The following is an 18,895-nucleotide window of genomic DNA, read 5'->3' as shown; positions in this document are numbered from 1 at the left end:
TACGGGGTGAGAAAGTGTGTTTACACCCTAACAAGGAGTCTGGAGCATTGTACGGGGTTGGAAAGTGTGTTTACACCCTAACAAGGAGTCTAGAGCATTGTACAGGGTTAGAAAGTGTGTTTACACCCTAACAAGGAGTCTGGAGCATTGTACGGGGTTAGAAAGTGCGTTTACACCCTAACAAGGAGTCTGGAGCATTGTACGGGGTTGGAAAGTGTGTTTACACCCTAACAAGGAGTCTAGAGCATTGTACAGGGTTAGAAAGTGTGTTTACACCCTAACAAGGAGTCTAGAGCATTGTACGGGGTTAGAAAGTGTGTTCACACCTCAGCCACGTCTGTGCTGCCGTCGTTAAATTATCTAGCTCACTTTACTTGGGTTCAGAGAGATCTGATCAAGGAACTTTCAGTCTCTCTCTCTGAGTCCATGCCTCTGGAGGAGTTTAAGAAACTTTCTCCCTAGCTGGCCACTCTGTTTTACATTGCTAATTCCTTGATGAGGCTAATCTCCCGTACAGCGGAAGGTACCTCATGAGATGCTGGTTCAGGACTATCCCTTAGGAGACACGTCTGAATGAGACTATTCGATTTTGTGGAACCTGTGTCCTTTGTTAATGCCCCTTTTGATGGCTCATCACTGTTTGGGCCTTCAGTTAGTGATGCATTCACCCGCAGTGAAAAGAAAGGGAGGACCCTTTCTGCCATATAAATCATTTTTTTTATGCCACAGCAGTCCTTTTCGAGGAACCAACATGGAAACAAGAAAATTTGGTTCTGTAAATCCCAAGGGCCTTTCCATGACTCATGTGGGGACTCCTCCTCCAGAGGCAGAGAAGGAGGGTTTAATGGTAGATGTCACCCTAGAGGCAGAAAGGGTCCACAAAAGCAGGGCTTCAGAGACACATTTTCTGAAAAGCCCTATCAGTGCTCCTGAAGTGCTGCCTGACTGTCCATCTCTGGAGGCATTCAGGGGTCGACTTTCTTTGCACCCAGAAGCCTGGACACATTTGACACAAAACGTATGGGTGCTAAACATAATATCCATTGGCTACTGCATTCCCTTTTTCCTCCCTCCTCCAAACAACAGCAAGAAACTCTCCAATGTGCCACCTAGTCAAAGGGAGCAGCCAGCCCAAGAAATTCAAAATTTGCTGCAAAAAGTGTCATCCAAGAGGTCCCGAATGAACAAAGAGGATTTAGAACTTACTCCCGCTTTTTTTCATGCTGAAAAAGACAAGATACCTAAGACCCATACTGGATCTAAGCAACATGAATCCTTATGTAAAGAAGTTGAGGTTCGGAATGATTACTGTTCAGTCCATTTTGCACCTATTGCTGAAGGACGATTGGGATGTGTTCAATAAATCTCAAGAATGCATACTGTCATATCAAAATGGACAGGTGCTCCAGGAGATACCTGTGCTTTCAGCTGGGAGCCAATCACTTTCAGTTCAGTGCACTGCCCTTTGGACTCACCATAGCCCTTGAGGTGTTCACCAAATGTGTGGCAGTCATAGCACCTCACATGAGACTCAAAGGATTCCGGGTGCTTCCATACTTAGACAATTGGCTTCTTACACAGAAGCTTCTCATTTGAGGAGGGGGGAGCATTACAAGGGAAAGATGGTTCAAGGCACATGGCCCCTCTGGAGACCAGGATACATATCGATGTACTTGAGATGAGAGCAGTTCTTCTAATGTTGCAGGCCTTTCAGGACAGTCTCCCTCTAGGGACTATTGCTAGTCACACTGACAACATGTCTGTAGTCTGGTACATCAACAAGCAAGGAGGAACATATTTTTACCCATTGTGCAGGGAGACCATAAGGATGTGGGAATGGTCAACATCTTTGGACTGCCTTCTAGTTGCAAAGCACATTCTGGGGAAAACCAATGAGCTTGTGGACAGACTCAGCAGATCTATCCTGATTCTGCATGAGTGGTCCCTTAAGCAGTCAGTGGCGAACATAATCTTCAAATCTTGGGATCAGCCTTGCTGCGACCTTTTTGCCTCTCTCCTCAACAATAAGTGCAGAGAGTTCTTCTCTCTGATCCCCCCTCTGGGGGAGTCCCTGAGGGATGCTGTGGTGCATGATTGGCCCCTGGATCTTCTGTATGCTTGTCCCCCTCTTCCGCTTATCCCAAAATTTCTTCAGAAGGCAAGCAGGCTGAAGAGCTCAGTCATGCTCATTGCCGACAGATTTGGTTCCCTTTTCTTTGGTCTCATCTAAAATTTCATCCATGGATACTGGGGCCAAGATAGGATTGCCTCTCTCACCTGTCAGGATTGCAGCATTTATATCTTCATGCACTCAAACTGACCGCATGGTTTCTCCACTTTCAACCATAATAAGACAGCCTAGACTTGCCTCCCCAGTTCATAACATCATTTTAGCTTGTCAAAAAGTGTCAACTAAGAAGGTCTAGAACAGTAAAACGAAAAGGTTCTTTGGGCTGCAAGTAAAAATATTGATCCCTTCTTGGCACCTGTCTCAGACAGTTTGCTTTTTCTTAGTACCCTGTATAAAGAAGGACCCATCAAACATCAACTAGCAGTATTTTCCAATTTTCATACAGTTAGCCAATCTCGATCCTTGTCTGCCTTTAGATTATGCAAATCTTTTCTGAAGGGCATTTTTTGCTGAGACCACCCACTAAAGATCCTTCCCCACTGTGGGACCTCACTGTTGTACTACAGAGTATGACTTATGGACCATTCGAGCCAGCAGCTAGTTGTGACTTGAAGTTTTTTCATGGAAGACAATCTTTTTAGTAGCCATTACTTCAGCAAAATGAATTTCAAAACTACAAGCATTATCTTCCAAATCTCCACATATAATTTTTCATAAAGACAGAGTTTCTCTGTGTCCCAGTCCCTCATTTATGCCTAAAGTAGCCAAGGAAAACAATATTAACCAATCCATTCAGTTACCGGTATTCTTTCCTAATTTTTCCAACAAAGGAAAGTATATTCTAAATCTCCTTGATGTTCATAGACAACTACAGTTTTATCTGCATACAACTAAGCAGCACAGGAAGTCAAACCAATTGTTTATATCCTTCTCTGACAAACTAGACCGAGCAGTGTCTAAAATCACAGTGGCCAAATGGATCACTGACTGTATTGGTTTCATTTATTCCCAGAGAGACTTAGAACTGCCTTGACCTCCAAGAACACATTCTACTAGGTCTATGGAAACTTCTTCTGCCTTCTCATTCAGAATTTCTATTGATGATATTTGTGTGGCAACCACCTGGTCAAACAATCACACTTTCATTGTGCACTATAAATTGGATATCATGTCTAGGAGCAGGGCTTCCATATGGTACTGTGGCACATCCTTCCATGAGGGCCATCCAGGAATTGGGTCTATATTATCAACTCAAATTAACTGAAATGTGAATACTGTTTCATTGACACATATGTGTCAAACTCACAGGTAAGTGAATGGCCACATCACTGATTTTTTTTTCTAGGGAAAAAAATTGGTTGGCCATTGTGAATTTGGCATTTTCCCCACTGTAGTGCAATGTTGGAGTTAGTATATTTAGTTAGGGGGTGTAGGTGTGGGGGGTGAAGCCTCCCACTTTATAATGTTTGTACTGGTGTGTCATGCGTAGTTGGCCTACCGATTTTATTCCCTAGGAAAAAAAAATTGGTGATGTGGCCGTTTGCTTACCTGTGTGTTCGACACATATGTGTTGTTGAAATGGTGTTTGAGTTTCAGTTCGCTCGAATTGGTAATATAGACCCGAGGAATCACGTAGTTGAAGACTACCCAATCATGAGGAGGAATGAAGAGGACAACATCAGAATAAAAAGTTATGTCTTACCATAACTTGGCATCTGTGTTGTCCATCTTCATTTCTCCTCATTTTCCCACACAGCCATCCCTCTTCCTTATTCTTCTAGAAGATCTATGGAAGATAGCGGGACACTTAGGTCCCATGTCTGAGCCTCATTTGCTTTTCCTTCTATCCTGTCCTGATTATCGATGGATGATGAATCAGCAAACCCAATCTGAGGTGCTTGGGTGGGTGTAGTGCATTATAAGTAAGGGGGAGGAGCTCAACAGTCAGATCCAAGTCTGGAAAATGTGTCTGAGCCGGATTCTTGACCCAGTCGTGAGGAGGAATGAAGATGGACAACACAGATGCAAGTTATAGTAAGACATAACTTCTTATTTTTTTCATAACTGTTTTTTTTTTCATAGAGACAGAATGTACTTTGGGCTAAACCCTCTTTCATACTTAAAGTGGCCATGGAGACAGATCTGAACTGAAATAGTAGTCTGCCTGGCCTGCCTGCCACCAGCTATTCCAACCAGGAAGAGTACCTGATTCACTGTAAGTATGTTCATTGGCAGTTCACATTTTGTACTAACCATTTAGAGACATTTGCAAAGATGACTTAGTTTTTTGTCTACTGCCCAAACCAGAGTAGGTCAGAAGGTATATGAAATTACTCTGCCCTGCTGTTTAGCTGTATCCAGTATTGACTCCATGTTCCCGTTTTTTTGCCAGGGTATAATAGGGGCACAGAAGCTAGCTAGTTGGGCACAAAGGACATGTGGGTAAAAAAAAAACACCAAACCACCACACTAATAAAGCATGGAATACATGATACTTGGTAACAACTCAGCCACAATCTACAGTTAAAAATGAATGACGATTCCCCTGCAAAATAGTGAAAACAGTGAATGCCATAACATTACAAATCTTTGTAATGTTTGCAACACTCAGCCAAACAAGTGGATAAAGGTCTGCACACATGTAAAACAAACCAGCATCATACCTGTTGCCCTTCACAAGCATATGAATCCCCCACACACAACCCATACATCAATCCATGCTGAGAGACGCTGACAGAAAAACCCAAAGAAGCTGCAGCCGCTGAAGAGTGATACAGTAGTACATTCGCACTTTCTATTCCAGCAGTAACAACACCACAAGCATTCCTGCCTATACCTCCCAACAGTACAGATCGGCACAGACAGCCCGAGCTTTGCAGAATATGTGTAGCCCATATTCCACATACTTGTGGCTGTCTGGCAATGTAGTGGAACAGCAGCACAGGGCAGAGGTAGAAAAACATGACAGACATTTGAGTTTCAGACTTCATACCCCTCAGAAAGTACATGCTAAGAAGGGAACACTGACATACAGGGGTAGCAACTCACCTCCCAGTCCACAGCGGCATGTGTGTATTGTGGGGGCCACCAAACCCATCCAATGGTCGTTGCAGCTGGGGTACGCAAGTATGCAGGCTCATGTAGGCAGACAAGGGTGCTACACAGGGACACCTCCCAATGTAACCTCTGTGACTGAAACTGAGACTGGGCCCAACACCCTGACTGGCCAGCAGCAACAGCTGGGGGTTAAAGGAGATCTGTGCAGTACATGTAGAACCTGTGGTGCAAGCAAGCTGGGTAGACTCCTACCAGGCTACAATCACTTGTCAATCCCATGGCTGCATGAACTACACATAGAGAAACCCTAGCAGACCAGGTAGTAAGTGCAAGGTGGTGTGTAGACAACTGCACAGGGTCACTGTGGCAGACAGCGCTAATTCAGAGGGTACAACACAAGGTGGTGTACAGCAACATATCCAAAGTCAGATAGTGACAGACAGCGCTAATTCAGAGGGTACAACACAAGGTGGTGTACAGCAACATACCCAAAGTCAGATAGTGACTTGTACCGGAGTCATGTCTACATCCTGTTCCCTGCTATGCTGGATGTGATGGATACCGAGAGGCCATCAACAAGTGGCATTACCATGATGGAATCTATGTACCTGTATAGCCCTGGTCAGCTTGGCAACAGATACAGCACAGTGCCCAGCCAACGGGGCAAACCAATTCTGGTAGTGGAGGGATGCCTCTACTATTTAGAGCGTGAAGCACTGCTTAAATGGTACTGGGCATGTATCGAGCGGAGAGTAAAGGCCTGCAGAGATCATGCCATCACTGTTCACCAGGATGAGGGGGAAGAACTGCTGAAATCACTGCCACACCAGCATGGCCCCGATGCAACAACAGCCCAAGTGGCTACACTGCGAGCAGAACTGCGACAGAGGGCGGTAACTGGCTATAACCTACCAAGCCTGGTAATGCAAAGTGTCCTAAGCACAGCAGATGACAATGAACTACAAGAGATGCCTTGCTGTGCCACCCTGCATTGTAGCATAACCAGAGTATGACAGAGGGCATGGGCATTCATGTCCACACCTCCAGTAACACTTGTGGATATCAATGTCAGCCAGTATCCACTCCGTAGTGGCAGCTTTATTCTCCACAGAAAGTCTGATATGGATGGGACTGATTCCTTGGTTCTACTAACTACAGCACAGAATCTGACAGATCTGTGCAGGTCTGACATTATTCTTGGGGATGGCACCTTCCCAACATGGGCCGATATATGCCGTCAGCTGTATATGTTACATGGATGTATTGGCACCCCACCTCAGCAAGGATTGTCACCCTGGTGTACTGTCTCATGACACGGAAGTCAGAGTCTGCATACAACAATATGTGGGAGATGCTGAAGGGTATGGCTGCAGAACAGGGATGCACCTTGGCTCCACAATATATTATGACTGATTTTCAGAAGGCAGGGATCCATGCCAGCCATAAGGCATTCCCTAAAAGTATTCTGAAGGGGTGCCTATTCCATTTTGCACAGATCATTTGGCACCAGATCCAGCATCACCACCTTGTGGCCCTCTATGGTAATGACACTGCTTTCTGAATTCCCATCTGCAAGCTGATTGCGTTGGCATTCCTACCACTGGAAGATGTTATCCCCTCATTTCTGGACATTGTGGCTACCTTACCTGACTGTGCTAAGCCTATAGGCATATTTCTGGACCATCATTATGTGCGTGGCCGACCACGGAAGTATGCATCCCACTGCTCAGCACAGCAATGCCTGCCATCTTCCTACCCTTTGAAGTTTTGGAATGTGTGTGACATCTCTGACTTGGACTTCCTGTGGACTAATAACCAGGTGGAGGCATGGCATCATCGACTAAAGGTGTTACTTGGATGCCCTACAGTGCAGCTGTCCGACCTTCTGTCTTTTCTGCAGCAGAAACAGAACCTGGCAGATACCCAAAGGGGGGTGCTTGTGACACCGCATAGGAAGGCTATTGTTGTAAGGGAGCGTCACCTAAAACACATCTTGCCACATAAGTGTAACTACAGTGATGTGCAGGATATCCTACGTGCTGCGGCACATTTCTACAAGTTGTGAATATATTTGGGTTTAGTACGCATCAAGCACTACACACATCACTTTACATGTTGCGGTAATAAAAGCTTTGCCACCAGCACGCGGGTTTCACAGTACCACTTTCATGCCCACTTGGCATCCTGTGATGGCCACATGTTCGACTGACAGTCACACATGGTGGCTTCTGGGGGGGGTGTAGAGTGTATCACTGTAGGGGTTTGTGTCTGCCACCTGTGGTTAGGGTGCAGGGGGTTCCTCTATTCCCACAGGGAATTGTCCACAGGCATTTGTCACTGCAGCTAAACTGCCAACCTGCCATGTGTCCATATCCAGCTGTCTCACAGGGGAGTGTCGTGCCGACTAGGTGCCTGAACCTGGGAGAGGGTCTGTCAACATTTGGATCAAAAACTGAAAGTTTTAAAAATGCAGTTCAGCTAGTCTGTTTTTTTGAGCATGTACAACTACTGTTAAAAGAGGTAAGAGCTACTCTGAGAGCATAAATCAGAATAATTTAATCAAAAAAGTGAAAATGAAAATATGTTCCAGAAACTGCGCAATGCCTGTGACTCACACAACTGCCATTCTATTCACATGGATGTAAAAAAAATGATTTCCTTATGTCTACCATGACTCATATAAAAGGGGCTTGAAGTGGATTCTGAAAAAAACATTAGGTTCTTTGAGTTATAATAACCATGTCCACTTAATTATTCTGATGCAATAAAATAGTCAGAGAACAAAGATATAATGAAATAACTGTGATATAGTACCAAACGTAATTTATTTATTTATCCTTTTTGTTGACTGATAGTCCCACTAAGCCAATGGCCTCTTTTCAAGGGAGACCTGAGGTTTTATTCATAATGACTATGAAAAATTTGAGCAGGACACCTGAAAACTTTGGGAAGATAACTTGTAAAGTGCTTTATTGTGACTTATAAAGTTTGATACAAATTGTAAATATAATGAATGTGCGCATAATGAAAGAAAGAAAGATGGGAAAGTATTTATATAATAAAGTAATCCCTACACTTTTTGATGTGTTTTGTGATTTTTTACATCCAGTCAGGAGAGCAGCACCCCAAACTACTGGAAAATTAATGCAAACAGCTGGAGTGGAAATTCAACCCACCAGCTTCTACACTATGAGCTATTGAGACTGCAAATATGCATGTTAGTTTCCAGCTCCTTCTAAAGAAAACAGCACTGACAAAGACAACAACTGCATCAAGCAAATGCAGAAACATGAACCACCTTGTACTCTTTTTCTGATGTGATGACAACTCCAATATAAATAATTTAGATCAGAATGTTTTGAGGTAGCACCATACCTCTCAGCTTATTTGGTCAATAATTCTGGACAAAGCCAGCAACAATGGGGAGGGAGGATACAGTCACGACAATTTTTAAATATTACCCCCAGTTCGCTTAAAAAATTAATAGACTAACCAGGTTTTGCAGCAATATGCATTTTTGAACAATAAAAAGTATAAAACTCTAATGACTGTCATTACTGACTGATTGTTATTATGAGTGATTACAGTCAGTCAGTAACCATGAGTGATTTACCAGAAAATCAAAAATGTCATGAGGGGCAGGACATACATTTGAATCAAAATCAGGAACATTTTGCAAGAATGTAGAACTCAGAAGGGAATATCTGGTCACAATTACCCATTCCAGAACTTGAATACCTTTTTGGGTACACAGAACAGTTTTGTGTCACCATGCATTTTCTGAACATTTGAACAACAGAAATTATTAAAAAAAAATGAAACAAATTACTGGCATTACTGACTAAATGTAAACCTTAGTGATTTTTAACCCTCAGTGATTAATCAGCAAATGAAAACAGTGGCAAAGGTCTGGTTGTTAGCACAGAGCATTACGGCTCTTAAGTCTTAGAGAGCTGTTTCCTTGTAACCAAGGGTACAAGGTTTGAGTCTTTCTACCTCCATCTGCATACAATGTGAGTTTGAGCAAATCACTTAACCAGACAGTGGTCCAGAGTTACTGTTTTAAACGATAAGGGCATAAATCCAAGGCTAAATACTCATGGGCAGTTTCTGAGCAATAAGAGCAGAGCCAGATCAGGGTCAAAGGGACCCCAGGCAGAGTAATGGCTAAGATTCACCCTCCCTGCAGCCATACCAATATTACATTGCTTGGCTGTCTCTCACTAGTTACCATAAAGCACTGTTGAAACCTGTCATTCTGCATGCTGTTTTTTTATCTTTGCTTTTACAAGACCACAGAGATTTGGATTTACTTTAAAACTTTTATTCAACATTTTACAGCAAAATGTCTGTCATTTGATGAACAAAACAAAGCACCCTTACATTGAAAACAGAAACCATGCGCAACAGTAAACTTCTCTTCCTTTGAGACTTACATTTATTGAAAGTGCATCTGACAAGGCATTAAACTACAGCAGACATGAAATGGTTCATAGTTAAGTAGCATGTAGTGAAGCACTAAGTACCAGCTATCTGAAGGACACAGGAATTCAAAAGACAGATATGTAATGACTTTGCTAACACCTTGAGTTAGCCTTGTGGATGCAATTGTCTCTTTTCAGGGGCAGACCAGGAACACTGTCTGGTGAAGTGACTTGCTCAGACTCACACTAGACACACAAAGGCTGAGATAATCAAAAGCTGCACTAGAGGAAGCAGCTCATTAACAGCTGTTAGCCTTAACACATCAGCACTAAATACCACACAAAATGATGTAGTCCAACACAATGCATTTCACACCATTGTGCCTGCAAAAAAAGTTAAATTAAAAATGCATTCATAGTTTATAACATTAAATAATGTCATCTCCACTTCACTTAATTTTCTGCCCAGAAGACATTTCAAATGTGCACTAAAGAGTCAACCTTACTTGCGGGATGCATTTGTATGAATACACTCACTCAGCTGAAAGCATCAGGCATTTGTTTTAGTATTCCCAAAATGAAGTATTTTTTAGAATTCCCAGAGACTCATGGGGGGGCACTTTCAAAGGGGGGGCACATGTTCCCACTTGCCACTTAAGGCTGCATCCAGTCTTGTCACATCAAACATGCAATGCCTCTTTACTTGGTATCTGAGGACTATTCCACTAAAGCTGTACCAAAATAAACCTTTTTAAAAGTGTTTCTTTAAATAATATCTGGAGGCCACTTCCTTCAATACTTTTGTAAGACAGAATAAGCCTGGTGCAGATCTTTATTTATAGCCGCTGTAGCCAGGATGTCTGCCAAGGAGGATTTTCTAGGGACTCTGATCAATAATGATAAAGGATGCACCTTCTTTTATCAAATATCTGTGTACTTGCCATAACAATAGATCTGTAAGACATAAATCCATCCTCTGTAACATACCTTTCCTCCATCCACCTCCTTCAGTGTAGCTGGTCTGAGTCACTCTTCTTTCTATCTTACTGCAGATTCCTACTTGTGCTTCACAACCTCTGTAAAAAATATGGAGAGACAGGGCACCTGTGGTCCATGCAGAGAAGGGGGACAGTTTGAGAGGACTGGGTACCCTTTATCCTGAGTGGTCTTAATGCCTTACGCATTAGTCCTATAGTTATGAAGGACATACCTACCTCTTACATATTTATTGTTATTTATATAACTTTTATTTTACAGCACCGGTTATGAATATTACAAATATTTGCATAATTGTCTGAACATCATGAATGTGGGGTGAGTTACAGTTGACTTCATGCTGTCATCTGAGATAGATAATGAAGCTGCACAAAGCTGCCATTTATATACTCCATCCATCCGCTATAATCTGGGGAAATAGTGCTGTTTGAATATGTTATTAAAAGCATATGCAGCATTTCATATGTCTGTAAAGATATGCAAAATAACAATTAAAGAATTAGCTTGCAGGACATCATCAGAAAGATGACAAATAGATGTACAATTCTGATGCTGATATGGGTGTAGAAGGTAAAGTTGATGAGATGTAACACTGCAGCAAAACCTTGTGAAACATAAAGTCAGTCCTTTTGAAATTTTAATATTGCTGCAATTGTAAAGTATACTTAGTTTGGAAATGTAATTTTGTGAAAAAATGTTCAGAAGTCTACAGGCATTCCCATTAAAGCATTCAGATATCATGGGCTATAATTAAGCAATGGTGCTTAGAGCACCAAAATTTATCAAAGTAAAGAACTGGAGAGGGCCAAGAACAGAGCTGATGTTTTTTTTTTTTTTGTTGTTGTTTTGTTTTTGTTTTTTAAATCTGAAAAAAATTTAAAAAGGTAAGAGTTCATACCTGTGGAGTTCATCAAGGAGGAAAGAATGCATGACAAACTTAAAACCTTTAGTAAGTCAACAAGGGATGTAGCATTGTGCTTGTTTTCTTATATTCTATGATAAAATAGCCCTAGTCAGCATAAATATTCCCAGCCTGAAACTGTGGTCTGCACTATATCCACGCTGCTCATTAGTGGACCATACTTAAATAAATCTCACTCTGACTAAAAAGAGACATATTATTCTACAAGCTTAAAAGTGGAGAGAAAGGAAGATTGATTCTCCTAAAAGCAGAAAATGTATTATGACTTGTATTCCATATAAAGTGATGCTGGAAAGATTTCAGATGGGATTTATTCCAACTAGAAGCTTATCTACATCCAAAATTCTCTAGGTGTCTTGAAGGTACTGCTGTTTACTGCAAAGAAGGGTGGCTTTACAGGTCTGAACCATTTCTGATTGCTCATCTTGATGTAATTGTATAAATCATTGTGAGAGGATAGTAGTTTATATCTACTCCAAACATTGTCCCTGTGCCTCAGTGCTGATTTTCAGTCATGCATCAACTACTAGGAGGACCCCCCCGAACATTTTCTAGGTAGGGATTCTTTTTATTGGCGAGTAGTAAATTAAGCTGATGTTCTGGTATTCCATATTTATTTTTCTAAAATGTAGGTCTGTTTAGGTTGGGAGAGTTTTAAAATGAAAAGGCCCTTATAGATCTTTTACGAGGAGGAATCTCTGTAGCTGTGTTTATACCATTTAGGCTTCTACTTGCTGCTAGCCACAGTTATCTAGACAGTTTTCAAACGGTTAAAGGTCCCCATACATGGATTCCCCTGGGCAGTGTTGTTTTTGAAGTTTGCAAGTGGTTGAAGGTCCCCATACATGGATATGCGGGGCAGTGTTGTTTTTGCAGTTTTCAAGCAGTTGAAGGTCCCCATACATGGATATACGGGGCAGTGATGTTTTTGCAGTTTTCAAGCGGTTGAAGGTCCCCATACATGGATATACGGGGCAGTGTTGTTTTTGCAGTTTTCAAGCGTTTGAAGGTCCCCATACATGGATATGCGGGGCAGTGTTGTTTTTGCAGTTTTCAAGCGGTTGAAGGTCCCCATACATGGATATACAGAGCAATGTTGTTTTTATAGTTTTCAAGCGGTTGAAGGTCCCCATACATGGATATATGGAGCAGTGTTGTTTTAGCAGTTTTCAAGCGGTTGAAGGTTCCCATACATGGATATACGGAGCAATGTTGTTTTTGCTCTACTTCTTTTCTGATCATTTGGAAAATATGGCACAAGCTCCATTTGAAAATAGTTACTTCATGTCATATTCATTCCTTCATGCTACATTGAAACCACTGGTTATTGATTAAACTACATTTCTGCTAGTTAACTGGTCATTTTCTTTTGAAATATTTGTTGGAAATTATTACATTTTTTTCTTAATTGTAAAATAAATTATTAAGGGCAAAGCCGGAGTCACATGTTGTATAATGGCTTTCTGATTGAAATGTATATATGTAAGAGTGCTTGTTGTGAACATTCAGTCATGAAGAACGTCTATTTTCTTTCTTGCGGCATTGCATGATTCTAATAATTGTAAATACTGCAAAATATTTAACACTACTAATGTAAGAAAGGCTTAATCTGTAATGGACCTTTTTTAAAAAAGAAGTTGCAAAAGGTAGGAATGAGAGAAGCTAATTCTTAGAAACCAGTAATTTAAGAAACATTGACCTGAGTCAGCTACAGACCTTTATCTATCATGTCACTATGCCTCCCAGTCTTCACATCAAGACAGGATACCTGGTTCAGGGAGGTTTTGTCCCTGTCTTTTATATCAAGCCCATATATGGCATGTATTGATTTCAGTATAGTTAGTGCATTGGCTACTATACACATGCCCTCCACTTGTGGATAGTCTGCATGCACTCCTCCTAAAGCTTTGGGTGGGTTCCTCTAGATGTGTTCCCAAAATGTGCTTAAATTAACCCACACTTGTCAGAATTAAGTGAATAAATCAACCTTCAAATACTGTAGAATGCTTGTGGACCAGTTTGCTGCTAAGGCTTCCTTATACTCTGAGGAAGGTCAGCAGTGTGTACACACAAAGCTTGAGATACAGAGGGCTTTAATATCGATTCTGAGACCACAAGAGCCAGCTCCATTGGCATAGACACATAAAGCCCTGAATGTAATTCAGGTGAACCAAGTTTGATTAGTAGCTTGGGTGCCTGCTAGAGCTAACACAGGTGGTTACTGGGCTATTGAGCTGAAGGTCTTTATAAGTCTAGCTGTGTGTACCCAATATAATACTAGAGAAATCCAATATAAAGGATCTTGCCTAAACTCGAGATCTTAGTTAGCAATGACTGCCCACATCTAGGAGGGTCATAGATGAAATCCCCAGCATGAATTTATGGTTTCTGATCCAGTCATCCAGGCTATGCTTAAACAGGGCCATAGAGGGGCTTTGTTTGATGTGAATTGGTAGTCTATTCCAGAGAAGTGGAAACCTCTGAGAGACATTTCTGTCTCTCCATCAGGACCTATTTATATTGCAGGACAGGTTAATGTCCCTGGAGTGGGTGATCCTTGTCCCATTTAACTTGTGGATGTGCAGCATTTCCACTAGGTCTGAATCCGAGATTGCTCTGTAGACCAAGCACAAGTCTCTTCTAAGTAGTGTGTATGCTACTGAGTACAGTGACAGCGACTTCAGTCTGTCAGTGTATAACATGTGCTGGAGACCTTGAATTTTCTTGGTTAGAAATTTCTGAGGTCTCTCAAATTGCTGCAGGTGCCTGGTAGGGTACATACAAAATGGAACATTGTACTCAATTATTGGCTTGATGAAGGTCAAGTACAGGGATGTTATGACTTATTTCTCTCTCTTGAGGCAATGCCTTTGTCTATGGCTCTGGTGACACTTTTGAAGAAGTCCACCAGGTTTAACAGGCATGACCTGCCTTTGACAAAACCAAACTGTGTTGGATCAAGGGTTTGGAGATCACCTATATCTTTGTCCTATGTCTGTGATGATTTGTTTTATGGCCTTACAGATAAGCTGGTTACGCTTATCGGTCTGTAGTTCCCAAGGTCTGTTGCTGGACCCCCTTTATGAAGGGGATGATGGTAGTCATTTTCCATTCAGCAGGGACAAAACAAGTACTCTGGCTGTGGATGAAGAGATTACCTAATGGAGTTGCTAACTCGTGTTTTAAACCATTTAAAATGCAACCAGGGATGCCATCCTGTCCCATACAGGCTGTGTTTTTGGCCTTGGAGAGAGCATTAATGACTTGCTCTTTGGAGATGCAAGGTGGGGGAGATGTAGAGGGAATGCTTTGTGGAACATTTGGAGGGGACATGGGGGTGACATTTTGCCAAACCTGTCAGCTAATAGGTTAGCTATTTTCACAGGATCAGTGTGTGTGATGCCATCCACAACTAGTTTAGAACATGTCTGGGTCCTACCTTTTAGGTTACAGATAGAGCTGAAGACTGCCTTATAGTTATCCTTAGCTATGGCTGCTATTTTTTTCAAAGTTGCCCATAGAGGATTTTATAAGTTGTCTTATTTGTTTGTTCAATCAGAGAAGGGTGTTTATCCAGTGCTGGGACCCCTCTTTTTTATCCTTCGGAAATGAAAGCACTTATGTTTTAAAACTTGCAATGTGTATTTTTAGCTTGTCTCCACTGTGGTTTTCATAATAAACCTTCGGCTTTTTCTGTGAAGGCGTTTCTGCTGTTTGGACTTTTTTTGGCTTTTTTTATTCTTAGACAGCACCTTCTTCCTTTTGTTGTATAACTTATTCATGCTAGATGTCCACCAGAGAGGCTTATTTATTCTTGAGGATCTTGTTTTGATCCTGTCAGGTACAGCTGTGTTTGCACAGGCATTTGTGTATACCTTAGTAGAGTTGTCAATGCCATCTGTGGGAACAGGAGCTTGGAAATTATTTATGTCTTCCCTTAGGAGGGTATAATTAGCTTAATTGAAATGTTTTAGCCTGATTTAACCTAAGAAAGGTTCAGGTGTTATAGCTACTTCAAATGTGACTGATTTGTGATCAGATTTAATCAGTGAGGGCCCTATATTTGTGGTTTTGCAATGGTAACCCATGTTCTTGAAGACGAGGTTGAGAATATTTGAGCCCCTTGTGGAGTTGCATACTATTTGGTCCAGAGCATTAATGTTAACAAAGTACAGGAACCTTTGCGTGAGCATGTTGGTGCATGTATAAGTTTCCCAGTCAATGGAGTGATAATTAAAATAGTGCATGACTAGAGTGTTTGGTTGTAACTTGATTGACTCAGGTAGGTCCAAATAAGCAGCGTGGATATCTTGGATCATTGAAGGGGTCCTATAGCTAATGATTACTTGAAGGGGGGGGGGTCTTAAGTTAATTGAACTTGGAGTAACTCCATGGAGTTTTCCTGTCTAACCAGTCTAGAGGTGTATTTACCTTTGATGAAGATAGATACCCCTCCTCCTTTGGTTCTCACACTTTAATTTTACGGTTTGAAAATGTGGAAGGCATTGTAGCCTTGCAACGCTGGGGTACTCTCTGTGGCCCTGAACCATGTTTCTGTGATTGCACATACATCGACATCCTTTGGGGAGAGGAGTGCTTCCAGAGAGTGCAGTTTCTGATTTAAACTCCTAGCATTTAGCAGTATAACCTTTAATTTATTTGTGAGTGATATTTTCACATCAGAAATTTTGTTTTTGAAACCTTGCCTAAAAAGGCACTATGGGGAGGCAATTGCCTTAGCCAGAAACTGAAAGCCTAGAGGTGACAGGTGAAGACCAGCTCTGGCAAAGCAGCATGGTCTATCAGTCTTGTCATCTCAGGCTAACAGGAACTGGATTCCCTTAGAATGACACCAGAAACCAAGCCAGTTGTTGAAGTCAAACATTTTTTGCTTATATTGTGGTATCATTCTAGGTGAGGGTAGAATGCTGTTTAAGGCTAGGGACATACCTGCCTGGGACACATATTCATAGAGCTCAATCATGTCTCTCTGCATATAGTCAAGTGAGGTTCGTCTCAAGTCATTCACACCAACATGAACAATGGCGGAGTCATAACAGTACTTGTTGACAGACTTGAGTGCATGTGTGATCTGACGCATCCTGGCACCTGATAGACAGCTGACCGTAACCTTCTTCTTGTCCAGCCTGGTGAGTGGGACAACTTTGTGTCTCACAATGGACTCAGCTATGATGAAGAAATATGGTTTAGATGTGCTTTGCCTTAGAAGCTTATTTGGTGAGAAGCTGGAGCTTGTGTTTTCATGCTTACTGACTGCTGTAGGTGCTGTATTAGGTGTAGCATGTTTGTGTTTGTGTTTGGAAGGTCTCTGGTGTTTAGGTAAGTTTCTGGTGAGTATCACCCTGGTTTATGATTTATATATTGAGTGCATGGTTTGCGTAGGAGGTGTAGTATGTGAGCTGACAATCTGTTCAGTGTTACTGTTACTGTTCTGTGTGCAACAGAGCAAGGATTTAAGATTCCTAATGCAGATGCAGCTGTCACAAATTGTACTTGGGTGATTTAGGAGTAGAAGGTTGTCAGTGTACAGGAGGCAGTTGCTACACTGCCTCAGGATACCCATGTCAATCAGCCTGGTAGGAGAAATGGAAGTAAACTGACCATCCATAATGCTAGGTTAAATCCTGTTTTCACAGTGGGGAGAGAAAATGGAGGGGTGTGGTTTAACTGTGTGCTCTAAATGGGGGTCTATATTAATGGGGTGCTATGTAAAGAGTATGCACTAGAGGGAGTTCTCTAAATGGTATGAGACTATTGTAGATTTGGTGGTTTGGGGACTGTATAAGAGGCAAAAATGCAGCTGAAGATCTCTCTGAGCAGCTAAGTGCAATTTAAGGACTTCTCAGCAAGATCACAAGCAGCTACTAAGGATAAATTCATCTACTGAAGTTTTTGCATCTGTAACTACAAATGGTTAAACCCACAACGTGGTAGTGCGTGATGGTGCATGGAGTTGTGCTACACATAAATAGATGAATACAGCAGAGCAGTGGCTGGTCACCTAACTCCATGGAGCTGTGCTAAAACAAATAAGTATCAACAGTGAGCAAACTGAATTAAACAAATTAACCAATAAGAAAGCTCAAAACTAAGCCCTGTGCCAGCAACCTTCAATCAGATGAGTCCATATTGCACTCTTCTGCCACAAGGGTGCAGGGGAGGCCCTTTCCAACAAAATATAGCGTGATTTAGTACTCAATTTAACAAACAGAATCAGATTCAGCAGGTCTGAATATAGTGTGTTTTACAAAAGACAAAAAGTGCAACAAATCAGCAAAACCAGTTTTAAAAAAATTAGCAATATAGCAAACATACAGTTTAAAATTGTACTTATGGTTAGCAGAATACAACAGTTTCCTTGGACTGCACAGATGAATACAGTAGAGCAGTGGCTGGTCACCTAACTCTGTGGAGCTGTGTTAAAACAGTGAATAAATTGAATTAAACAATTTAACAAATACAAAAGCTCATCACTGAGCTCTGTGCCAGCAACCTTCAAACATAAGGGAAAAGAGGAATGACATGCCTATTCTGGTTCACCTTTGCTTGGGGAAGGAGTATAAGCACATGCCCAAGGCACACATTCACATAGCTGAATCCATGATGGAGTTGTAGATACAATCGGAATGCTGGATTCAATAGGGTAGGGATGCCCTAAGGGATTATGTCATTCATGGAAGCAAGTGACGTGCTATCACTGATGCCCACTCCACTCTGAACCCCGGTTGTGTTACTGGGCATGTGCTGTGAGGATAGGGTTATATAAAGTAAAGCAAATAACTACTTATGGCTAACTAAATGATGGCCCCTCTCAATTTACTCTTGCCCTTGTTTATGGGAAATGAATGAGCCAGTCAACTGAGGGAAGGTCTGATTATCACCAGGACTTAGGGGCAAAAATCTTCCCCCAAAAATGTGTGCACCCTATTAAGCATGTAAGGTATCCCAAATCTCCATGGAACACCTTACTGATGGTTTAGGACAACCTAGTGCCATATTATCTGCAAAGACAGTGACTGTCCCATAAATATAGTTGCAGTTATAGAAAACGTCTGAAAGAACCTCATGTTGATCAGGAACGAAGGAAGGAATGGTTAACGAGAGGTGAATTTAAACCAAGAAATGAAAGGTTAATATTGGCAGCCCATGATAATGGGCTACATACATGCTGGTTTACAAAGTCCATTGAACACGTGGGAGAAACAAACAAATGTAGGTTTTCTAAAACCGAATTGGAAACAGTCGCATGCCTCATTGCTGGTTGTGACATAATAATGGCAGAAGAACTGTATACTGAAAGGCATAATAATGTGGCAAGACTGTTGCACTGGGGATTGTGCAAAC

This window comes from Protopterus annectens, chromosome 13.part0 (assembly GCF_019279795.1).
Source record: "Protopterus annectens isolate FY-2018-M chromosome 13.part0, PAN1.0, whole genome shotgun sequence".
Lineage (NCBI taxonomy): Eukaryota > Metazoa > Chordata > Ceratodontiformes > Protopteridae > Protopterus > Protopterus annectens.
This window is presented reverse-complemented; position numbering follows the sequence as displayed.